This window comes from Aquarana catesbeiana, linkage group LG02 (genome assembly GCF_042186555.1).
Source record: "Aquarana catesbeiana isolate 2022-GZ linkage group LG02, ASM4218655v1, whole genome shotgun sequence".
Lineage (NCBI taxonomy): Eukaryota > Metazoa > Chordata > Amphibia > Anura > Ranidae > Aquarana > Aquarana catesbeiana.
Window position 1 is genome coordinate 338,709,511 of NC_133325.1, and position 26,807 is coordinate 338,736,317.

General features: G+C 43.0%; 2 long non-coding RNA genes across 5 annotated transcripts in view; one reads left to right on the top strand and one right to left on the bottom strand.

Annotated features, from left to right (window-relative positions):
- LOC141127951 (uncharacterized) overlaps window positions 1-4,851 on the top strand; it is a 50,268-nt gene extending 45,417 nt beyond the window's left edge. The window contains exon 4 of the long non-coding RNA XR_012241622.1: window positions 4,212-4,851. This is a non-coding gene — a long non-coding RNA (uncharacterized lncRNA). The remainder of the gene's footprint in view (window positions 1-4,211) is intronic.
- The window catches only part of LOC141127949 (uncharacterized), a 63,220-nt gene extending 51,005 nt beyond the window's left edge, over window positions 1-12,215 (bottom strand). Inside the window, exon 1 of one of the 4 annotated variants that reach the window (XR_012241621.1) lies at window positions 12,117-12,215. This is a non-coding gene — a long non-coding RNA (uncharacterized lncRNA). The remainder of the gene's footprint in view (window positions 1-12,116) is intronic. The other 3 variants (XR_012241618.1, XR_012241615.1, XR_012241619.1) reach the window with 3 other exon arrangements.
- Between the last annotated feature and the right edge of the window lie 14,592 nt (window positions 12,216-26,807).

Consider the following 26,807-nt stretch of genomic DNA (forward strand, 5'->3'; position numbering starts at 1 on the left):
CTTGGCCCCTTGAATATATATGAATATGAATATGACTATATATATATATATCAATTCAGTGGGTATAGAAAAAAATCACCCCCTTTAAAATGATCACATTTGGTTGCTTTGCAGCTTGAAATGAAGCCAGGCACAGTTTTTGTTTTATCCAGCTGTATTTACTCAGTGCAGCCCTCTAACCTTGTGCCACCTCACAAACACTCCAAATCAATGTGCCTAAAAGATCTGCTCCCAAGCCCAGTGCTGTCACTGCTGCCGCTGCTCCCAGGTTCACCTTTTGCTTCAAGGATCTTGGAACATCTGCTGTTGCCCATACCACCATTCCCTCTCCTGACTACAATGGCAGAGAGGAAAGTGAACCCTGCACTTTTGCTATCAAGATGCTGAGTGGGAGGCAATTAATGAACTTCCGTTCACTTATCTTATCTCTCCACACATGAAGCCCACAACTGTTTAGTGCTTAACACTAGGGATGGGCCAAACACCTCCTGGTTCGGTTTGCACCAGAACACCTCGAACAGGCAAAAAGTTCTAGTGAACGTGCGGACGCTATTAAAGTCTATGGGACACGAACAGTCACCGGGAGGCCTCCCATGGAGGCGGAGCTTTTTCAATTTTTTCTATTTTATCGGGCGGCGTTAGTGAAGATGGATGTACATCACCGGACACTTTTTTTTTCTTTTTTAATAAAGGAATTTTCAAAAACTCGTGTTATTTTCTTGGATATTTTATATTTATGTAGAAAAAATTTACTTTGATGTCATACATTGTTCTGTCATATATATTAACTAGTATTAATACATTGTCAAATAGTGGATGTATCAATCTGCGAAGTGCCTGGTCTTACACATAGAGATTTTCCAATTTGTAAAAACCTCATCCTTCACGCTCACAGGTGAAAGAGACTCTGATGAAGTCTGTGTGGGACTTGCAGGCACGTTGGTATTCACCCAATACTGAGTAAAATGTTGGAGTTCGGAATTGTGGCTGTGATCTGCTCCTGTGATCTATGAGGAATGTTTCCAACACCTTGTTGAATCTATGCCATGAAGAATTAGGGCAGTTCTGAAGGCAAAGGGTGGACCAACCAGATACTAGCAATGTGTACCTAATGAAGTGGCCTGCGAGTCTATATCTATTGGCTTGAACAAGTGCAAAGTTAGAATCAATAATGCAAAACAGGTTCAGGGTGGGAAAAACATGCCTCACAAACATGGACTGCAATGTCTTTGTAACTCAATCGGGGTAACATAGGGTGCATTCCATTGTCACTATAAGACTCTATAACAGTGATTTTCAACCAGGGTTCTGTGGAACCCTAGGGTTCCTCCAGAGGTTGCCAGGGGTTCCTTCAGCATTGGGCAATTTCTGCCTCAGATAAGTTCCCACTGACACCACTGATCTTTTTAACTATCTGTAAGGAGGTAATTCTTCCCAATGACCACACGTGTAAGGACCATTCTTCCCACTGACCATCACTCTAATGTATCATGAGTTGTAGATTTCTAATTTTTAGCAGGGGTTCCCTGAGACCGGAGAACTATTTCAAGGGTTCCTCTGTGTTGAAAAGGTTGAGAAAGGCTTCTCTATAACAATAGAGAGTCAAGCTAAGAATCACTACTTCAGTAAAACAGTACAGAGCACAACTACTTGCAATTATCCTCATAAATAGGGTCATTCAAAGTGAAATTCAGGGTAGTTCTGGTACCACATGTGAATGTTAGCGAGATCCAAGCCCAAAGACAAAGCATCACTCCTCTGGAACTGTAGCACTCTGGTAGCAATCAAGTTGAGGCTCCCCGCAGTAGCTGTTTTTTGTTTTTTTTACAGAGGCTGCATGTTATTAGGCTCCTGCCCAACTGCCTGCATGCCAGTTCTGATAGTGAGGGGCCTCTAACCTGACTGCAGATTTCTTGCCCAGCAATCTCTGCCTCATCGGGTGTGGATTTCTGAGCTGCTGAGAAAGGAAATCTGTAGAACTTGTCTTCCCTGGGTGTATTCAGGAACCCACGGAGTTGTGACTTACATCTGCATCTGAGCATGGTTATCAAATTGACACTCTGCTGCGCAGCTCATACAGATGTGAATGTGGGCAAGTATTCATACCCTATAAGGTGGGGTTTGCACCAAAACGTAGCAGTTTCTTAAGAGAAACTCCCAAGGAAGCCTTTCATAGGGATGACTATGCAAAAATATGAAAAGGTGAGCAACATTTTGTTTCTTGCTACCATTTGTAATGAGCCTTTCAATACCAAATCCTCCAGAGTTCTTAGATTCAAAACATATATGCCCATGTATGGCCTGTAGTATGTCTTACCTGGCCTGGATTTGCACATGCATTTTCTGCATAGTGGCTTGGAAGTTGGGTTCTTTACTTTCATACAAACTCTGTGTGCCATTTAATACTATCTGCCTAACATGCAACCATTATTAAAGCAAATATTTGTTTTCAGCAACTAGGGGTGATATATGATATTTTCTATTTATCTACATGATACATTTGATTTTTATTGTTGTTGATTAGGTATGATAAATGGAATTGAATATAAATTGGAATACAATTTATAATATAAACGTCTGTAAGGACCAAATCACCATAATGTTAATCATGCCAAAGGAAACAGTGTCTTTACTTCCCCAAGAACTTGCCCCTTGATCTATATGTAGAAAGCCTTACAGGTAAACAAATCATAAGGGTATTTCATAGACAGAGGCTCCTAAAGAAACTCGGATTTACAAAAATCATTTTTTCAGAATACTATTATGGTACATGAATCATCACATCTAGTACTCAGTCAGCATCCTAAGTAACGTCAGTGGCTTTTTTTGTAAATATTCAACGGTATGTACTGGCGTTGCACAACATCTAGTCTGATCTTGCCTGTCTTTATAAGGATCCTGCACTTGTATAAACAGATGTGTATTCAGGATAACTCCAAGATAACTTTTGCATGCTGTTGTTGCCCTGGGGAAGTACAGGTCTACACATGCAAGGTAAAGGCTCTAAAAAAAGGTCAAACACCCCTCTGCTTGAACAGAGACAAATGGAATGCAAACATGCATTGACCATTTTAAGTTCTTGATTGTTATCTCTTCTACTGTTTTGTACCATTTTATTATTTAAACATTCTTGTAATGTGATAGAATTCAAGGTTTTCCCACAAAGGTATTTGAAAAAAATATACAACCAGAAAAACAATCCAGTTCACAAAAATGTCTGTGTCTTTACAATTTAGAATGCCTAGAATGACACAAAAGATTTTAAATACTATTTAGTCATTGAAAAGCTAAGAAGAAAAGGTGAGAATGTCACAATGTTAGTAAATGCACGACGTCAGAATATATAAATGAACAGAAAGGTCAAATTGTATGAAAGTAAGCCTTGCAAATCAGAGCTGATTATTTCCAAAAAACGTTTCAGAGAAAGAAGTGTATAATGAAATGCAAATTAACAGGGAACAACTTGTACATTTAACTTACTTTATTTGACATTTTTGAGTGTCTGAGTTTATATATACAACCCCTGGCAAAAAGTATGGAATCACCACTCTTGGAAAATGTTCATTCACTAGTTAAACTACTTGCCGACCAGCCGCCATCATTATACCACGCCTTTGGTGCTATTGCGCGAATTGCCATAGGTGTGCCATCGCTTCGTGCAATAGATACAGTGGGCGCGCGTGGCCGGCCACGATCGCTCCACAGAGAACCAAAACTGGGATCTGTCAATGTAAACAAACAGATCCCCGTTCTGTCAGGGAACTAAAGAGAGATTGTCTGTTCCTAGTGATTAGGAACAGCGATCTCTCTGTACTCCCAGTCAGTCCCCTCCCCCCACAGTTAGAAACACCTCCCAGGGAACACATTTAACCCCTTGATCGCCCCCTAGTGTTAACCCCTTCCCTGCCAGTGTCATTTATACAGTAATCAGTGCATTTTTATAGCACTGATCGCTGTGTAAATGTCACTGGTTCCAAAAAAGTGTCAAAAGTGTCTGATCTGTCCGCCGCAATATCGCAGCCCTGCTAAAAATCGCTGATCACTGCCATTACTAGTAAAAAAAAATGTTGAAAAATAAAAATGCCATAAATCTATTCCCTATTTTGTAGACGCTATAACTTTTGCGCAAACCAATCATACATGTACGCTTATTTTACTTTTTTTACCAAAAATATGTAGTATCTTACATATTGGCCTTTGTTTTTTTAAAGCCATCATTAACACCTAAAGAGAAGAAAACAAGGTTACAGTGGGCAAAAGAAAAGCAATCATGGACTGTGGATGACTGGATAAAAATGATATTCAGTGACGAATCATTAATGTGCATTGGGCAGGGTGATGATGATGGAACTTTTGTTTGGTTCCATTCCAATGAAATGTATGAAGACGACTGCCTGAAGAAAACATGCAAATTTCCACAATCATCGATGATATGGGGTTGTATGTCAGGTAAAGGTACAGGGGAGATGACCGTCATTAAATAAATGCATAAGTTTATATTGAGATTTTGGACATATTTCTTATTTCATCAATTGAAAGGATGTTTAGTGATGATGACATGATTTTTTAGGATGTAATCTGATGCAGATGTTTGTTTTAGAACTGCAGAGTACGTGGTGATTCCATAATATTTTCCTCAGAATTGAGTGATTCCATATTTTTTTTTCCTCTGCTTGATCTGCAAAAACAGTTGCACCTGACTACAGTTTTCTTTCTTTTTTAAGTGTTTCTTAAAGCCAGAAGGTTGGAATGTTAAATGAAAACAGTTTTGAGGCATGTCTGTAATTAGTTTTATTTTTTACACAAATAAACAATTGAATGAATATTTTCCAAGAGTCGTGATTCCATACTTTTTGTCAGGGGTTGTATTAAATACTGTAGAAGTAATGCTTGGACTTTAGAGTGTACATGGGACTTACTTCATATGGTGTAATGAAGTAAGTCCCATGATGTGAAATCCTTAATACCGATGTACTGGAAGCAAAAGTCTACACCGAACTTAGCTCAATGGTTATGAAAAATAGATGATATATGTCATAAAGAAGAATTTAGGTACCATACCAAGAGCATGGTTGACAAACACTTAAAGATATGGGGACGTTGGTTTGATTTTAAAATGACTTCGTTCTATTATAATACGATATCAGATTCCTGATATTATAGTATTCTAATGACATAAAGTTGTCAAATGATATAATATATAATATTTGGATAGATATGGTGCAATAGAAGTTCAATATTCTTTTTATTTATAATTCCAGGCCTGGAATAGAATACAGCACATTGGAATTTATCCCCTATTTTTTTTAACTTTTTTTTTCATCCTCCTTCCATATTCTTCCCCCTTCTTTTTGTTTTTGCTTTTGTTGCTTTGGTAAAAATAAAAATAAATGCTCTATAAGCAGAGATATTACTATTTAATATAATAATATATTTGCTGCTTGTTTGAATTGTTTCTCTTTTTAAAAAAAATTTAAAAAGTCCCATGATGTGCATGCTGCTGTACTCTGTAAAAAATTGCACTGCAGGGCTGCCCTCCCCTCATCCTGCTGCTGAAGTTCCACTGAGGAGATTGGCAGCTTCAGGTCTCCGGGCTTAGCTGCACTACACCAAAGATGAGGCCATACCGCCTCCTGCCCTCTCCTCCATTGAGAAAAGTTTATGTAGCCAGGTGCTGGGCTACAGCAATATGGAGAAGGAGACAGGCCTGCCTTTGATTCTTCTCTCCCTCTACTGAGCTACTAATGTAATACTGCACCATTCTTCCCAGACAGCAGGGGGAGAGCTAGACTTCTATGCAGAGCGTTGAGAATCCCGGGAGTTGTCGTTTCAGACGGCAGCCATATAATGGGATAAATAGATTCCTTACACCATAACATTCACTCCAGTTTTTTTCATTTTTGTTTCACCTTGCATCCATACCCTTTTTTGGCTTTCATGCCCTTCATCACCCACCATCAGGTAATTTTTCCCATCTCACTTTTGTTACATTCACTTCCTTCTACTGTTCCTCTCTCCTTGTCATTTCTTTCACTGCCACAGCCTCTCACACAGGCTCTTCTTTTCCAATTCATTCCTATTTCTTCACTCCCTTTCCTCCCTTTTCTCTTGTTTTCTCTCCTTTCCCCTCATCCTTTACCCTATGTTTGCTCAATTTTTCTTTACCTTTTTCACTCTCTACATATTGGAGGAGGAGTCTGGAACGCCCCACTTTCCTCATTTAAAGTCCCAAATAATCGCTTTTTTTATTATTTTTTTAATCAGAAGTGAAGAGATGATTTTAATTAAATTGCCCCAGAAAGTTTTGCTCTTGGCGCCGAGGGAGTAAGAGAGAGAGCGAGAGCTGTCTGGATATTTGTCTACCAGTGGGAGACCATACCAGTGGGGATCCGAGCCTGAAACTGCGAATGAGGACACCCCAGGCAGAGCAGCGCCGCCCACATCACAGCACCTGCACCACTGCCAAAAAGGAGGCTGGAGCATCCACTCACCCTCTGCTTCCTCTGCTGATCACTGAAGGCTTTCGTGGAGAGATCAAGTGGGCTGCCCTTCTGCAGCGAGTGGTTACCGCAGCATCCCAGCGACTGGTGAGAGGGCTATTTGCCAATTGCTGATACTGCTAGCACGGATTAAGCCACTGAGAGCAGGACACCAAGTGTACCCAATCCATACTGAACGCTATACTGCACATATTCCAAACCTAGACTGCGCCCATACCAATTCTATACTGCATTATACCGAATCGTTACCGCATCTGAATAATATATCTACCTTGCACCTGTGCCGAGTCTATACCATACCTATACTCTACCTATACCGCATGCAGGTTAATTGGAACAGTTGTGAGGTGCCCCAATGCTCTTAAAGGGCCCCAATTATAGCTGGCAAAAGAACATCTTAAAGGACTACCCCTCCCATAATAATTATTCTGCAAGTCCCCTTTGTCCCCCTGCATCCTCCACTACCAGCCCCCTTTCCTCTTGGATAGTGCATACCCATTTGGTCTGAAACTGGCATTGCCACCATAAATGAGCTCCGGCAGTATAGTTCCAACACTGGATAAAACTTTTCTACTGCTCACTGCTGCACTTGAGGTGGCCTTGCTTCTGTTTATGCTGATCTGGAAGCCAAAATGTCATCTTATGCCTAGTCCCTACTGCTGTTAATCACTTTGTATGCTAAAGTGTGTTATTACTATTGTTAATCCATTTTAGACTTGCCTAGTTACCAACCATATTGGGTGGACAATATATTAACTTTGCCTTTTCTACCAGGTTTGGTGCCTGTTTCCCTTGATATAGCAGTAGTGTTGGGTACTATCATGGTACTCAACCTGGTGTGTCAGAGGGGCTCAGGTTCTTGAAAAGATTAAGGCAAAAACATATATATATATATATATATATATATATATATATATATATATATATATATATATATATATATAGCCTTTTAAAGCGTTCTAGTAATTTGCTACTTTTTTTAGACAGCAGGTGAAGCTTTAGGATCCTTTTAAAGGCTCTCAGATTGAAGAAAGAACCCTTTTGTGTACATTCCTTAATGACTGTTTAGCAGTAACTCATCATCCATTGAACAGATCAGACTAAGGGGTTGATTTACTAAAGGCAAATCCACTACACTACAAGTGCACTTGGAAGTGCACTCCCTTTAGATCTAAGTGGAAGATCTGAAATGAGGGGAAGCTCTGCTGATTTTATCATCCAATCATGTACAAGCAAAAATGTTGTTTATTTTCCTTGCATGTCCCCCTTGGATCTACAGCGACTGCACTGCCAAGTACACTTGTAGTGCAAAGTGGATTTGCCTTTAGTAAATAACCCCCTAAGCTTTCAATCAGCCATATGGTGCTTTAAAGCAAGCAGCTCTTCTGTCCCTTCTGCTAAGAGATAAGCAGACACCATGCGTAGTGATCTATTCAAAAAACAGCACAATATGCATTGTCAAAGTGACCAGCTGAAGGACTCAGGGATCCTCCGGTGGGCCTTCACAATACAATTCTGACACCAAATACTGTGCTTAAAATATTGCCATGTAAAGCACACTCGGAAAAGGAGCTGGTAGTCCATTTGACCTATCTAATCTTTGATAGGTAAATTGTGGAGGTGGTTGGAGGAGGCTAGCTTGGAGTGGTATATTGCTGCTCAGAGGTAAAGTCCTGGGGAAAACAGAACAACCTTATTATTATTAATATTATTATTATTATACAGGATTTATATAGCGCCAACAGTTTGCACAGCAGTTTACATGAGGGCAGACAGTACAGTTACAATACAATTCGAATTAGAGGGCCCTGCTCATTGGAGCTTACAATCTAGGAGGGAGGGTCAATTGATACAAAAGTTAATAACTGTGGGGGATGATCTGATGGAGAAAATAAAAGTACAGTTTTTAGATGTGGGCAGGATATGCTTCTTTGAAGAGGAGGGTTTTCAGGAATTGTCTAAAAGCATTGTCTAAAAGCAAACAGAGTAGGAGATAATCGGACAGATTGGGGTAGGGAGTTCCATAGGATGGGTGAGGCTCGGGAAAAGTCCAGGAGGTAAGCATGGGAGGACGTGACGAAGGGAGCTAGAGAGTAGGATGTCTGAGGAGGAGCAAAGAGAACGATTAGGTTGGTATTTAGAAACCAGGTTAGTGATGTAGCTAGGAGAAGAGTTGTGGATGGCTTTGTAAGTTGTTGTTAGTATTTTTAACTTAATTTGTTGGGTGATCGGAAGGTACTGGAGGGATTGACAGAAAGCGATAGCAGACACTGTGGTGACATTGGTTAGGAAGGAGTATATTTTGGAGATGTTGCAGAGGTTTAAGCGGCAAGATTTGAACAGTGATTGCACGTGGGGCCAAAAAACTAGTTCAGAGCCCAGGATTACACCTAGAACCAAGACATGCAGGGATGGGCTGATAGTTGTGCTATTGATCCTGACAGAGAGATCAGGGGAAGAGGCACGTGGGGGAGGAAATATTATGAGCTCTTTTTTTAAATAGATTGAGTTTGAGGAAGTGGTGTGACATCCAGGCTGATATGTCTGTTAGTAAATTACGGTAGTTATTTTATATACAATTAGTAGTTATACGTGAGACGACTGAAGGAGTGAGCTGAGTGGTAGAGAGATAAGTTTGGGTGTCGTCGGCGTAGAGATGATATTGGAAGCCATTGGAGGTGGTTTTGTATGTGAGCTGGCCTGAGAATCAGTGAAAAGTTACAGTCCTATCTCCTAAGCACAACTAGTGAGAATATCTGTGAAAACTGCAGAAAATATGGTTAATTAACACTTTTTTAATGAAATAAGAAAGTTAGGAAAAGGAACCAGGTTATCATGAAACAGCCTGTAATCTAACAGCTTATCTGATAACTGATGCTTTCATCTCCCACAGAGGAGGTACTTCCATGTAAATTCTCTGAGAAAAGGAAATTCCATGAAATCCTGAATGCTGCAGCGTTTACATCTAAAACCAGATGTTTGTTAAACTAAAGGCAAGATTCATAGGCATCGTTTCCTGCAAATATAGAACTGATAGAAACTTAGCTGAAGATGCTTTGAACAGTAAATTGCTTTATGAGTTGATTTCTAACCAAGGGAAAAAGAAAGTAAAACGATAAAAGGTAAACATTGTGCATCCCCGCCTGCCTTCCATTGTGAGGATTTCTGTGGCCTTTAGCACTATTTGGCATTCTGCTCAGAGTTGTGCAACACACTGAAAACATAAATACAGTACAGTGAGACTGCGCAGCAGCTGAAACCTTTTTATGCTAAGCTTGATCTGAAAACAAAGACTTGAAGATGACCGATTCTGGAATAAAAGATAAAGAAGAGTATATGTTTCCAAAAGTTTACTTATAGAAATAGTTTGTACAAACGGTAATTTCACTTAAAGCTGAAGGAAATCTAATACAGCATGCTTTAAAAGAGAAGTATGGCGCAGCTTTTTTGGCCATACTTCTCTTAAGGGTCACAGAAATGCACTTTGTTTTGCGCTACTGTGACCCAGAATCAGCCGATAGCGAGCTATTGCTCACTATCAGCTGACTTGATAGAGCCTCACCAGGCTCTGGAAGGATCCTGACAATATTGTTGGGAGTCACCCGGTTGCCTGATTGACAGTTGGATCCGCCTCTCAGTACGTGGCTAAGAGCTGGAACCAGCAGCCTCCTGTCCACTCCCCAGCCAGGCACTCCAGTGAGCACTGGAAGAGCAGAGTAAAGAGTGGTGACTGTCAGTCACTGCTCTCTGCTCCAACTGGACTGAGAACTGAGTGATCAGCGGTCATGTGATCACTCAGTTCTCGAGCTTGGATCCAACATGTGACAGCTGCAGCAACATACTGATGCAGCAGCATGGAGGTGAGTATGGATGTTTGTTTTTCTATAAAAACCCAAACCACACCCACAAAAAATGCTGTATTTGTAGCCACACCCACAAAAACACATCCCATTATCAACATGCCCTAAACTAATTGTTCACAGACTTTTGGACAAGGGGCAGAAAGGCAAAGTATAAATACAAAAATGTTGGGTACCATGGGTAGAGAAATGATGTAGCACATAGCATGCCGCAACAAATTGTGGGTGTGACCAAACTGCAGTACCAGTAGGAGGTGCTTAAAGGGGCATAGTTAAATTAAACCTGAGCCTACTCTGCTAACGGTTAAGAGTGTGTAATGCACAGAGTACAGAGGTCAGGAGTGTATCATCTACAGAATGCCAGGGTCAGGAATGTGTAACTTACAGGGATCAGGAGCGTATAATGCACAGACTGTAGGGGTAAGGAGCGTGGTCAGGAGTGCATAATATATAGAGTGCAGGGGTTAGGAGTTTGTAACATACAGATTATAGGGGTCAGGAGTGCATAACACACAGTGCAGGGGTCTAGATCAAGTACAGCACAGTAAGCAGAGGTCAGAATTATGTAACCCAGAAAGAACAGAGTTCAGGAGTAAGTAATGCATAGGGTCCAGGAGTCTAGAAAAAGTAACATACAAGGTGCAGGGGTCAGGAGTAAATCCTCATAGACACAATGAGAAAACTGGACGAAAAATTCTGCTTTCAACGCAATCCTAAAATAATCTGATCGTTAGTTCACAGTTGTCGTCTGAAATTTTACGAAGGGACAAACACAAAAAAAATTCTCATACAATACCAGATCGTACTATTTTCGTTTAATTAGTAAGTCTTCGTCTGAAAATACTATATAAGTACATTACAGCACCTCCAATTTTTTTTTTCTGTCATATGAGAATTTTCTTTCTTTAGTAACCTACAGTATTTGCATTTGATATGGAGACTAGCATGCAAAAAAAAAAAAAAAACGGACAATCATTCGTTCAATATTCTCATTGTGTGTACTGGGCTTAAAGTGATTGTAAAGGCTCGGGTTTTTATCTGTAAAAATAACAAACATGTTATACTCACCTGCTCTGTGTAGTGGATTTGCACAGAGCAGCCCAGATCCTCCTCTTTTCGGGTCCCTCTTCTGTGATCCTGGCCCCTCCCTCCTGTTCAGTGCCCCCACAGCAAGCAGCTTACCTAAGCGGAGTTACAGCTCAATTCAGACACGGAACCTTGACCAGGCCCTGCCCCCTCTCTCCCCTGATTGGCTAGCTGACTTTGATTGACAGCAGAGAGAGCCAGTGGCACCACTGCTGTGTCTCAGACAATTAGGAAGGAGATTCTGGACAGCTGAGACACTCGTAGACATCTCTGGACAGAGAGGGACCTCAGGTAAGTATTAGGGGAGCTGCTGTACACAGAAGGCTTTTTATCTCAATGCATAGAATGCAGACCTTTACAACCCCTTTAAGTAACGCACAAAGTGCAGGGGTCAAGAGTAAGTAATGCACCAAAAGCAGAAGTCAGGATTATGTATCAATAAAAAAAGAAAAATTGCAACTTGCCCTTTGGAGTTTTCAGGTAAAGCAGGGTTAAAGTAGGGTTATCATTTAAAAGTAGTCCTACAGAGTGCTGGTTGTGAAGGCATATAACTGGACAGGAAAGAGCCAGGCACTAAAGAGGACATACAAATAAAAAACTTGACACAAAGCAACCTTTATGAATTCAAATTATTAACAATTTGATAAGATCATGATATGAATATACTCACAGGCAGCATTTCACAAGTCAAGTCTATGACCAACGGAGAGGTTGTGTGAGGAAGGAAGCCCCTCCTAGAACATTCCAGATTCAGAGCCTAAGGCATGTCACCAGCCACGAGGCAGTGCAGGGTAAATATTTACACTGCACAGGTGACTCAACCAGCCCAAAATGGTGCTGCTGGACTTCATAGCCAAAATCCGGAAAAGGAAAACTGACTTGCTGCATGTGTATTGCTGTGTATATACAACTTGCTACAGCGTCCAGTAATGCCATTTTGGGTTGGTCGGGGCACATGTGTAGTGTAATGTTTACACTGAACTGCCTCATGGCCAAGGGTCCTCCTTTCCTGGGAACAGACCCCTCCAAGAGGGGGCTGTTCCAGGGATGCAGGGATGAGTGCTAACCTTATTGTACAAATTCCTGTGATAATAATATTAATAAAAATCATAATAATAATAATATTAAATTTAGGTGAACATAAGATCCTAATCCATATTCAAGTATGGACTGAAAATTCTTCTGAAATGGATCACAAATATACTGTATGTCAGAAGACAAACACCCATCATTACTGCCCTTTACAAGAGTATTGACTTCTGTTCGACCTTGTGTTTGTAAAGCAGTTTGGAAGGATTTGAAATGCAATGCTTGAAACTTTATGTTATGGTAAGGAGCAACTGAAGTTGTTTGCTTTGCCCTTTAGTAAACATAGCACGTGTTATTCTGCTTAACTTTTTTTCTCCATACAAGTTAAAGGGGTTGTAAACCCCCATGTTTTTTCACCTTAATGCATCCTATTCATTAAGGTGGAAAAACTTCTGTCACTGACCGCCCCCCCCCGTTTTACTCACCTGAACCCGTTCGTTCCCACGCCGGAGACACGCAAACCCTCTCTGGCCGGGGTCTCGGCTCTTGATTGGATAGATTGATAGCAGCACAGCCATTGGCTCCCGCTGCTGTCAATCAAATCCAATGATGCGGGCGCCGGGGCCGAGTCCGGCATTCTGTGTCTATGGATGCAAATGCTGGACTCAGGAGTGCACCCGCAACGGTAACCTCCAGGGAGAGCGCTTCTCCTAGGGGGTTTACCCCAGAAGACGAGGATCGGGGCCACTCTGTGCAAAACGAACTGCACAGTGGAGGCAAGTATGATATGTTTGTTATTTAAAAAAAAAACTAAAAAAAAACTAGGGTTTACAACCCCTTTAGTGAACAAAAGCTAGTTAGAAGACATAAGCAACTCAAAATCATCTCAAACATAAGCCATGTTATAAGGAAAGTAAAGTGTTTCTATTGCTTTTTTATATACAGTATCCTTCACAGCAACATGCAGGGCTTTTTTTCAGGGGGAACTTGGTGGAACTCAGTTCCACCACCTCTGGCTCAGACCCTTTGGTGCCTGCTCACCACAATCACTTGTAAACACAGAAGTCTGGTTTCTGTGTTTACAAGTGACAGCTCTGCACTCTGTATGTAATGCAATCCTGGTATTTAATGCCCCTTTAAGACCCTCCTACTGTTTTCGTGAAATTTGACTGAACACACCCACTATTTGATGTGATTTGGAGGGTGTGTGTAGGGGGAGGGGTTTTGTGGGGCCGTGGTTAAGTTCCAGCACCTATTGTTTGAGAAAAAAAGCCCTGGCAACATGTATGCATCCATGAAAACTGAGCTTTATATTAACATTTGATCATAGACCCTCTTTAATTCCACTTTATAGCAGTTTCTTAGAAGAACAGCATTGACCGAAGTTTAATATTAAAGATAACGTATAAAATACTGCTTCATTGTAACCTGTTCTGACTATAGAATTACAGGCCAGCCGGAGTGTTGTGTCAATGCAAAGTCACACCCACAATAATTCTTGCTTTCTCTGTTTCCTTGACTCTTACTTTACTTTCCAGCACTGTACCTCTGGCTGTTTCTCTCCTTTTCTACCTCTCCCACACTCTTCTACATTTAGTGCAAACTTTCTTACTTAAAGCATAACTAAAGAGAATTTTTTTTTTTAAGATTTGGATAGTGCCAAGTTTTAAGGTTTTAATTTGCGGTCTGGGAAATTCACCCTCTCTAACTGTTCCATTTTTTTGTTGTCACCAGAACAGGAACAGAGGAGAAATCTTACAATGGGGACACTAGTTCTAGTTACCCTGGTGACAACTAGAGTTTCCATCACTTTGGAGGGATTTCCTCTCACTGTTTCAGCTATGGGACAAGAATTCAAGGGAAATCTCCCCAGAAGGACACAGATGGCAAAAAGCTGACAGGTGTTATAACCCTCCCTTACTCTATCCAAAATAAAAAAAAGTGTTTCCTTTAGTTCTACTTGTATTCACTTATTCCTGAACTACCTTGTTCTTTTGGTCATGTCAGGCTTTTTTGGTCCTCTACATAACAATTCTTCAAGCTTTCTTCCTCTCTTTTACTGTCTGCTTAAGAAGCTGTTAGTAGCTTCAGCTCAGGATTGCCTCAGCACCTGTCAAAAAAACAGCTCTTCAGAAGCATCTAGTGTTCCCAAAAAAACTACAGCCGCCATAGGCATGTAAGTAGGTTGTAATGGTTAGTGGGTGCTGTCCCGACTGGGGGGTTTGGGTTAATGCTTTGCTCGCTCTCCTGATCTTTTTGGCATGTTTTTCCTGTCTGGGTCTGAACCACTTGCCTGTGTGATATAAATAGGGACAGTGGTCCAATCCATGGGAGTCCCCCGCAGGAGGCTGGGAGCCGACAATAGTTTCTCAGGAGACACTTAGGAGCACGGTTCAGCCTTGAGCATGAGTCCCACGGGGAGGAGGCCCACCTTAAGGTTGAGTATTCAACCCCACGGCAGCCTCAGCCTTGTTACAAGTATGGAGGAAACAATACAAGTAAAGGTACACCATGTGTGTGTGTATTAAAGTGACTCTGTAACCAGGTGCCTAAAGTTACCCATAAGAACCCATGCGGGGTAGTCCTCACATGTGACCCAGCACTTGGTGCCCAACAAGTTAATTTAAAAACATGGCTGATGTGACAAACCACCCATCTACCCATGTAGGCCCAGCTCAACCCAGCCAGCCTGACTACAGGCAGACAAAACTTTTAAGCACCTGAGTAAAGCATGTTATGTTCATTGCAGCACCTGTACTTCCTAACTAAGCACACATGCACCCTTTTGGAAGGAAGTCACAAGTTACAAAGTGTTAGGTATTTAGTTCTAACTTTTCACCACTAGACACCCTCACCATGTTTAGTTCCTTATTTGAAATTCCTTTGCAGAAGTTCTTCCCTTTTGTTCTGTCCAGGGGAGGAGCCAGGCATGCCAAAATGTGTCCTCTGCCATAGACTCTGGGTGCTACCACGGAAGAGCCTGTGTCTGACTGGACACAGATTTCTCATGAGAATTGATCTTAAACAGAGGAGCTTTGTCGTTTTTGTGCGCCTGCAGTATGGGAATGTTTAGGTAGGTACAGAGACTCACTCGTGAGGGAAAGTTAGGTTTATCATTCAGGACAGGTTCCTAATGAGCAGGGACAGTTTAGGGACCTTCCTGGATACCCTTATTTGGCATCCAGGAAAGTATGCTTACCAGTGTCTCACATTTCTGTGCACTTCTCTGTTAGGACCGTGGGAGAAGCCTTACAGGGTACATATTTAAGCAAGTATGCCTCAACCAACCTCCTGTATGTAAGTCCTGCAATACTCTTCTGCCTTAGATCTTAATATACATAAGTGCCTTGTTCTTCAGAACCAAACTCTGAAGGAAGGCTACTGCATTATTGTAACAGCTGATTACTATGCATTACAAACTTAAAAGGAGAAGTTGTGTTCTCTGTTCCCTTTAAAGCTTTGTCTTGATTAGCCCCGTCCACATGCAGAGATCTGAGGAGCCTAGTTTGTGAAGTTAGCAGTTAAGCCATACAGCTAACTGACATACCTCGCTCCCACTCTGTATGAGTTTGCAAGAACAAAGAAGATCAAATTCTAATATTGCACACTGAACCGACACATAAATATGCAAAACACATTCTAGGACACCACTTGTATGTCCCCATCTGACAGCTGTGAATTATGATTACAATGTAATCCCGTTGAGTAGATTATTCACAGCTTTTACAATTTACTCAATTCTTTACTTTAACGTCCTGCCTAAAATAGGAAGTCGTTTTTACACATAAAGATAAAACTAGATTAAATGAAAATAAAACAACACCTGCTGTGTTTTCCAGGTATCGTTAATAGGATCTGATATTTTTTCTGTGGTGTCTAGCAGTGTGATGACTCCACCATACTTCAACAAACTTAATGTGCCTGAATTATAAAAGTACTATTAAGGCTAGATCTCTATGTTGGAATCAACTCTGATTAGAAGCAAGAGCTGTGCGCATATCTCACCGCACACAGAACACACTGGGTCCTAAAAAACACATTTATTGAACCAAAAGTAAAAATGTATACCAAAAAAATAATGAAAAAATAAACTATATAAATACCAGACCTAAAGGTAAATGCTGGGAATAATGAGGTATAAAAGGGACTATAGACTACTTTCCAAAGAGGTAACCACTTCTATCTGCCTTTATTCATTTTTTTACATTCAAACATTCTTCATTTAAATCCCAGCACACCCAGGTGAATAAAAAATAAAGTACTAAAATATACAACCCCAGGCCCCAAAACTCAACATGTTTCACCCTAAAATAAAGGGCTTCATCAGGAGTGAATACATGTGATAAAATAAAAATAATAAAGTGTGCCCAAACAAAACACATGTGAATAATCAGTGAAGTTTTAGAGCCCGGTGGGTTCTTTGCACAGTGAGATATGTGCACAGCTCTTGCGTTGTAATCATTCTACCATACTTTGCAACTTAGCTACCTCTGCTGTGATGTTTTACATACAAGGAGAGTATCACTACTGCTTCTGCATTCTTAATAAAATTAAAAATTGAAAAATGTGTATGTCCTCTTCATCTTCTGGCACCAGAGTTCTTTGTGCTACATTGTCACTTTGATTCACCACTACCCAAGGTGCAATAGGTCAACAAAGCTGCATTGTGTCAAGGCCTACTACATAGAGATGGTTAGTACTTAGTGTAGGGTCAGCACATGAAGTAACTTGCTACCATTTCAAGAAGGAAATACACCTTGACCTATAGAGATTTTTCACATGAACTACCTGAACAAAAAGTTCACCCAAAACCAAAAACAGTTATAAGGAATTTACAATTTACTGTACATATGTATTTCTAATGGTTGTGCTTTACTTGTGGTTCTACTCGTGGAGAAGCCACTATGGGTTTCTGAGTGCTGCTGAGAAGGAATAGATGAAATCATGCAGAACTCAGAAGTCATTAAGGAAATCTTGTTTAGAAGACAGAAGAACCTTTTAGGTGTTTTTACTGACCACAAAAAAGATACTCTCCTAAATATTTATCCATATTGGCTCTGTAGAGCCAGCTACAGTACTTGAAGAAGTGACATCACTGAAATGTTTTGAATGCTCAAGAGCCAAAATTGCTGCTTCTAAAGTGCATAAGCAACAAAATCTTAGTTTTTCCCTCATTTTGGAGGCATTTCAACAATCTATTTCCTAGGCAGGGTATTAAAAACGAAAATTTATGCAACTTGACATTCAGTTTATACGTTGAAATCAATGTCTTATATGGCCACTATAGTTGGCTCTCATTGTGACAAGACTATTTATTTTGTTTTGTTGTGAAAATAGTCATAAAACACATGTCATACCAATATGTATATATTCATTGGTCTCATGCTGATTACATCAGTTAATCCTGTCTAGATGTTTTGTCTCCTAAGGACTCTGGAAACACTGCCAGAGGATATCCTTTGATGATACCCAGAATAAGATGGAATTGGCCCTAGGTAACAATACCCCCTCCCCAGCCACCACCAGTGCTATGCTTCTGTTATTAGTGGATCTACTAATTCTGCAATGTTAGTATCTATAGCTCCATAATAATTGCACTGCAAAAGGCTGATTTATTCCTGTACAAAGTAAAATATAGCAGTTTCTAACTCTACATTTGTTATGGATCTACAATTACTATGCTAACAAGCATGTTAGTATTTGCAGTTTTACTTGAAAGTGATAAACAGCTTTATTTAACTTTAGTTTGAATACAGGATCAAATTGGCCAGTCTGTAACAATATAGCATAACTAAAGATGCCAGAAATGCCAGAGGAAATAGTTAAAGTGGTTATAAGTTGCAAATTCTACAAATCTATACACAACTGTGTACTTGTTTTTTTTGTTTTTTTTTACGATAATGCCTCTAAATGCCTTCTTTTAGAAAGTCACGTGACCTCTGTCTGCTCTCCTCCTTTGTTCCAAGGGCTACAGTGGGATCCCCCTCTGATGTCAGCCAGGTGGTCAAGTGACCACTGTGCTGTCTGCTCAGCCCCTCCCACTGTAGCCCTTGGAACAGAGGAGGAGAGCTGCCAGAGGTCACATGACCAAAGAGAACCGATCTAAACGGAGGTATTTAGAGGCATCATTTAAAAAAACAAGTACATAAAGTTGTATAGCTTTGTAGAATATAGGAGCTGGCAATAATCCTGGCAATAACTGGATTTTATTGCCAGCTACTAATAGCGGCAGAAGGGGAGGAGCAGATCTGTTTATCGGCTCAGACACAGGAGCTGACAGGCAGGAGGGGGAGAGGGGGACAGAGGAGAGCAGCAGGATGATGGAGGCATGTAAACTGACTACGCTAATCAGGAATCAGCAGCCATAATTACCATAGTCAGTTTACATAGGGAGACACAGGAACAGGCAGGATCAACCAGGTTTTTTAGAACATAGCGAGGGACAAATGACACAGCACAAGCATTATGCCGTGTATCCTGCTTTAAAGGAACAGGATCTCTTTTTTTTTCTTTAGGGTTTCAACCACTTTAAATTCACCAGTGAAAATAATGCTAAGTATCCTGATATCCATAACTACCTTGCTGTACCTGACCTATTAACATATGTAGGTAGAGTGAAACACTGGTACTCTTCAATTTACAATGCTAGAGACTTTATTGGATTTATGGCTGCAATATAACTCTGCCCTTTGTTTCCAACTTTAGTATTTAGAGTTCTTACCACATCCCTAGCAATAGGGTTAGGGTAGGATTATTTGTGAAGCATTTTTAATCTTTATTTATTTCCCCAGGGTACCAAGTGCATATACCGCTGGGTCCAATTCTGATTGATTGGTGAACCCATTGTCCCCTAAACACGTGTCTTAATGCACCCCCATTAAAGCCCAAATGATGGGTGTTCCCGTGGGGAGGTACATCCAGCACAGAGCCTCCATCCTCTCTCTAAACTGAGTGATCTGCCACTATTAATGAATAATCACAGCCGTTTGTTCATTCATAACAGTAACATATCACTCAGAACTGTGGCCCTGTGTAAAATATCTGCTGGTTCCCTGTATGTGTACAAAGAGCCGCAGCTCTGAGTGATGTTTACCTATTATGAACGAACAAGCAGCCCTGACTGTTCATTTATAACAGTAACAGATCACTCAGTGCTGCGGCTCTGTGTGTCTATCAATAGTTGCTTTTAAACATACACAGACCTGGCTGAAGGATCACACAGCCGTGCATCACTGTGTGGTCTTCTACTTTTATGAATGAACTAGTAATGTCGGGCTGGTGATTGTTGGATCATTCACAGTGGTATGTGAGCCTATGTTTACTAATGTGTGACACACCCCTCTCCTGCATTCCTATGACTGCACTTATCTCTCTGGAAAGCACACACAGAGAGACCGGCGCTGTCAATCATGAAATCTGTCTCCTATTTCCAGCATTGTTGGAAATGGTTGCTGCACAGTGTCACATCTGGATCTTGACTTTTACAACAGGTAGAAGCAGTGGCGTAGCGTAGGTTGTCAGCACCCGGGGCAAGGCAAGTAATTTGCGCCCCCCCAACCTGCGGACTTTTAGCTATCCCTGAGTCCCTTCAAATACAATAGTACTGACCTACCTGATTCCTATACTGACCACTACACTACATTGTCCACTACACTGACCACTATATTACACTGACCACTATACTGACCACAATACTATACTGACCACTACACTGACCACCATACTACACTACACTACACTGTCCACTATACTACACTACACTTGACCACCATACTACACTGTCCACTATACTGACCACCATACTACACTGACCACTATACTACACTGTCCACTATACTACATTATACTGACCATCATACTACACTGTCCACCATACTACACTGACCACCATACTACATTACACTGTCCACTATACTACACTACACTTGACCACCATACTACACTGTCCACTATACTACACTATACTGACCACCATACTACACTGTCCACTATACTGACCACCATACTACACTGTCCACTATACTGACCACCATACTACACTATACTGACCACTATACTACACTGTCCACCATACTACACTGACCACTACACTACACTGACCACCACACTACACTATACTGTCCACCATACTACACTGTCCACCATACTACACTGTCCACTACACTAACCACTACACTGACCACTATACTACACTGTCCACTATACTACACTGTCCACTATACTACACTGTCCACTATACTACACTGTCCACCATACTACACTACACTGACCACTATACTACACTGACCACCATACTATACTGTCCACTACACTAACCACTACACTGTCCACTATACTACACTATACTGACCACCATACTACACTGTCCACTATACTACACTATACTGACCACCATACTACACTGACCACTACACTAACCACTACACTACACTGACCACCATACTACACTGTCCACTACACTGTCCACCATACTACACTGTCCACCATACTACACTACACTACACTGACCACCATACTACACTGTCCACTATACTACACTGACCACTATACTACACTGACCACCATACTACACTGTCCACTATACTACACTGTCCACTACACTAACCACTACACTGTCCACTATACTAACCACTATACTACACTGACCACCATACTACACTGTCCACTATACTACACTGACCACCATACTACACTGTCCACTATACTACACTGACCACCATACTACACTGACCACCATACTACACTGACCACCATACTACACTGACCACTACACTACACTATACTGACCACCATACTACACTGTCCACTACACTACACTGTCCACTACACTACACTGACCTCCATACTAAACTACACTATACTGACCACTATGCTAACCACTATACTATACTACACTAACCACTATACTCAGGCCCAGATTAAGAGCATCATGGGCCTGGTGCTAAGGATGTTGGTGGGCCTTTTTATGAAAATAAATAAAATGAAAACGCAAACAATTTTTTGTGAAATTTAAATTAAAGAGAGAGAGGGGGGAGAGAGAGAGAGGGGGGAGAGAGAGAGAGGGGGGAGAGAGAGAGAGAGAGAGAGAGGGGAGAGAGAGAGAGAGAGAGAGAGGGGAGAGAGAGAGAGGGGAGAGAGAGAGAGGGGAGAGAGAGAGAGAGGGGGGGGGAGAGAGAGAGAGAGAGAGAGGAGAGAGAGAGAGGGGAGAGAGAGAGAGGGGAGAGAGAGAGAGGGGAGAGAGAGAGAGGGGAGAGAGAGGGGAGAGAGAGAGAGAGAGAGAGAGAGAGAGAGAGAGAAAAAGGGGAATAGAGAGAGGGTGAAAGAGAGAGAGGGTGGTAGGGGGTGAAGGGGGTGAGAGAGAGAACAGGGTGAAAGAGAGGGGATGAGAGAGAGAGGGGGGTGGGAGTGAGTGGGTGAGTCTGTGGGGGGCACAGCATAGTACATTACACAGGAGGGGGGGTTATAGCACAGTACATCACATGGTTGGCACAACACATTACATGGTGGATACATGGATACAGCACATTTAATGGCGGGCACAGCACATTACATGGTGGGTACAGCGCATTACATGGTGGGCACTGCATGGCACAGCACATGACGTGGTGGGCACAGCGCATTACATGGTGGGCACTGAATGGCACATAACATTACATGGTGGGCACAACACATTACATGGTGGGCACTGCATGGCATAGCACGTTTCATGGTGGGAAATGCAACTGCACATTACATGTTAGGAACTGCACATGACATGGTGGGCACTGCAAGGCACATCATGACATAGTGGGCACTGCACATCACATGAAGGGCAATGCAATGCACAGCACATGACATTGTTCAGCACAGCGCATTACATGGTGGGCACTGCAACGTACAGCAAATGACATACTGGACACAGCACATTACATGGGGGGCACTGCAAGGCACATGACATGGTGGGCACAGCACATTACATAGTGGGCACAGCACATTACATAGTGGGCACAGCACATTACATAGGGGCACTGCAATGCACATGACAGGACATGGTGGGCACAGCACATTACATGGGGGGCACTGCAAGGCACATGACATGGTGGGCACAGCACATTACATAGGGGCACTGCAATGCACATGACAGGACATGGTGGGCACAGCACATTACATGGGGGGCACTGCAATGCACATGACATGGTGGGCACAGCACATTACATAGGGACACTGCAATGCACATGACAGGACATGGTGGGCACAGCACATTACATGGGGGGCACTGCAAGGCACATGACATGGTGGGCACAGCACATTACATGGGGGCACTGCAATGCACATGACATGGTGGGCACAGCACATTACATGGGGGGCACTGCAAGGCACATGACATGGTGGGCACAGCACATTACATGGGGGGCACTGCAAGGCACATGACATGACATGGTGGGCACAGCACATTACATGGGGGCACTGCAAGGCACATGACATGGTGGGCACAGCACATTACATGGGGGGCACTGCAAGGCACATGACATGACATGGTGGGCACAGCACATTACATGGGGGCACTGCAATGCACATGACATGGTGGGCACAGCACATTACATGGGGGGCACTGCAAGGCACATGACATGACATGGTGGGCACAGCACATTACATGGGGGCACTGCAAGGCACATGACATGGTGGGCACAGCACATTACATGGGGGGCACTGCAAGGCACATGACATGACATGGTGGGCACAGCACATTACATGGGGGCACTGCAATGCACATGACATGGTGGGCACAGCACATTACATGGGGGGCACTGCAAGGCACATGACATGACATGGTGGGCACAGCACATTACATGGGGGCACTGCAATGCACATGACATGGTGGGCACAGCACATTACATGGGGGGCACTGCAAGGCACATGACATGACATGGTGGGCACAGCACATTACATGGGGGGCACTGCAAGGCACATGACATGACATGGTGGGCACAGCACATTACATGGGGGCACTGCAAGGCACATGACATGGTGGGCACAGCACATTACATGGGGGGCACTGCAATGCACATGACAGGACATGCTGGGCACAGAACATTACATGGGGGACACTGCAAGACACATGACATGGTGGGCACTGGGCACAAGAGAGCACATTACATGGGGGAAGCAGCAGTCTGTCCCCTAGCACAATAATTACACAACATCCCCCTAACACATGTACTGACCTTATCATAACAGCATGGGAGATGTCCTTCCTCCCGGGCTCCTGCTGGATAGGACATCAGCGCCCCTCCCCCGGACACCTCCATACTATACTACACTACATTGTCCTGCCTACAGTCTCTCTCTCTCGCCCCCCTCCCTCCCCCTCCCAGTAACATGACTCTCACACACTTACCTTCTTATCCTGGCTGCATCGATCCGGATAAGGAGGAGAACACAGCGGTGGCTCACTTTCTTCTCTCCCCTGCGCTCTGCTTGCTGCCATGTTCAGTATCCAGCGCCCTGTGATTGGGTGTATGGGGGTCATGTGCGGAGGCGGGGCGCCTCACATGACCCCCATACACCCAATCACAGGGCGCCGGACACTTAACATGGCGGCCGGAGCCCGGGGACACAAAATTAGAAATTAGGAGGAGGCAGCCAGTGACACACACTGGCGCCCCCCTAAATATCGCGCCCGGGGCCACGGCACCCCCTGCACCCCCCACGCTACGCCACTGGGTAGAAGCAGAAGAGCTTATCTGTATGTTTCTTGAATGATTACAAACTGCAGGGGCCACACCCTTACAGAGTGACTATTACTACAGAAAGCTGTATACCAAGAACATTGAAAGATGAAGTTCTGTTAGACTCTAACAGAAAGGCAAAGCAGCAGTGTTACTGGAATTCAGGAAGTGATGCCCAGTTTCACTATGACTTAAAACTGCAAAATACATTATGATAATTGTAGCACCCTCTACCAGAAGGTAGGTGCTAGTAAGGGTTGTTTTACTAGGTTCATTCAGCACAGGCTAATTTAGGCAGGCTTATGCTGCGCGCTGGGCCTTTCTGTTTTGATTCTGGGGCTGCCAGTGTTTAGAGTAGCAGTGAGTGTGACCACCAGGCTCCAGTTCTGAGGCGCCTCCCCTGCTTCCAGCCAGAATGTTCTGGAAGAGGAGGTTGGGTCTAGAGCTGGAGTGGCATGCAGCACTTGTGGGAGCTCTGACCAATCCCTAACTGGCATTGGCAGGGGCAGGCCTCCTATATATGCTGAGGTCACATGCTGGGGCGGAGAGACGACTGGGTGAAGTGAGGAATGGAGGACCGCACCCCCATCTGGGGGGAGCGGTGGGATCGCAGGAGGAGGCCCGGGGAGAGCTGTGAGGGAACATTGCCATCACACGGTCGTTGGCAATGTCTCTGTTACCACACAGTTGGTGGAAGGGAGCTCCTGGAGCAGAGAGGGCAGGAGAAGCTGTTGGAACGCATGGTCCAAGCAAATTCCTCATCAAGGACTCAGGGCTGGAAAGTTGGAAGATCGGTGACTGTTACCACAGTGGATGGCTGGAGGTGCCAGGGAGTCTGTGAAGGGAACTCTGTTAGTACACAGTCACTAATGGAGTCTGCATCAATACACACGGTGGATGATGGAGAACCCTGGATCAGAGAAGAGACTGTGGGGATGTGTGTGTGTCAAATAAGTGTGGCCGGGGAACACGTGATTTGCAAGTTGGACTGGCTGGGAGCAGTAGTCCATTTCCATAGACTTTAACCTACTAGGCCTCCGGGGAGAGGTTCTGCAGGCCTCAGGCCTAGTAGCAGCGAGTCACCAGGGCCAGTAGAGGGGCTTATTCAGAGTGAGTTCTTCATACCCTTTAAAAGAGGATGTGTTATACCCTAATGTAACTGGAAGTTGTGCAGGGGGAAATCAAGAGTGCAAGGAGAAGCAAGTTTTGGCTGGTGGTGAAGAGAACTAAGGCCATTACTTTTACACGGTCAAAAGTGATGTTTCTGTCCCTCACATGGTGATGGATGGAGAACCCTTAGTTAACAGTAGTGTGCATGGAGATGCGGGGAGCAATAGTCTGCATAGGAGATGCAGAGGGAGTAACAGTCTGCAGGGAGCTGCAGGAGAAGATTTCTACTTAGTCAAGTGTGCACATTCTATCTTCAGGCTCTAAATGGATCAAAGTATATTGAAACCTGTAAATATGATTGCAGTGATTTATCCTATGGGCATCCCATATCCCAATCCCTATCCAAGTTGTATACCCCAATAAAACAATAAAAACAAAGCTTGCAAATGACTGTTCATTGTCTCTGGAAAGGATTATGAAGTCTGGCAGTGGGGTGATTATTTGGCGGATTGTTTGTCAGTAGTGCTCAAACCATTGCTACATAATGTTAACTGGAGTTATGCTTTGGTATGGGCAAAAAATACCACCCCCTGGATAGGACAACCCTTGCAAAGCACCTTATCTTCATGTTGATGAGGACAAGAGCCTTTTCCCCATAACTGTGGCCCAGTGACTGCGGAGATCTGCAAATGGGGGACTTATCAGAATTTGGAAGTCCCCCTTTATCAATAAGGGGCCCCAAAATAGTGTCCTCCCATATGAATGAGTAAGGGGTCCATATTTGGACAATGATATGACACACTCTGTTTACTTTTGTGCGGGGTGTGGGAGCAGTAAATAAACACACTGACAAGTCCTGTAATAAAATACCCCCAATAAGATCCCATATTGTAAGCTCATCCTCAGTCATGTTGTCCAGATCCATGTCAATCACCATGAGCAATGCCTGCCAACCCACCCAAAGGAAAAACCTACTGACTGCTGACACGATCTGCTGCCATTATTTACCCACTACGAATTACACCTTCTGATCCTTGCCAATAAAATTAAACAAAGGGTCTCCCTAGTGAAATCACTGACCAAATATGGACATGTAACCTTTGCTCATTTGTTTAGGAGGAGATTATATGGGAACTCCTTATTGTTAAAGGGGACTTCCAGATTCTGATAAGCCCCATCTACAGATCCACATCTGTGGCCTAGTATGGTTCAGGAGGAAGGGGTGCACGCTCAGACCTCCCCCTTTTCTGGTCTGCAAGGCTACATGCTCGGAAAAGGGTCTGCTGTGCATTTTGGTGGGGCACCATGCTTTTTTCAAAGTGTATGGTATGGAATTTTGGGAGGGGGGGGGGGGGGGGTTAGGGAATCCCCCAAGCATGGGTTTTTGAGGAATTTTGCATTTTTAATGTTGTCCTTTTATCATTATCAAAATCCCTGCTCCCTGTCAAACGGAATTGTTACTTTTTTTGCATGTTCCCAAGGGCAGTGCCCAGCCCTCTATTAATTTTCATTTT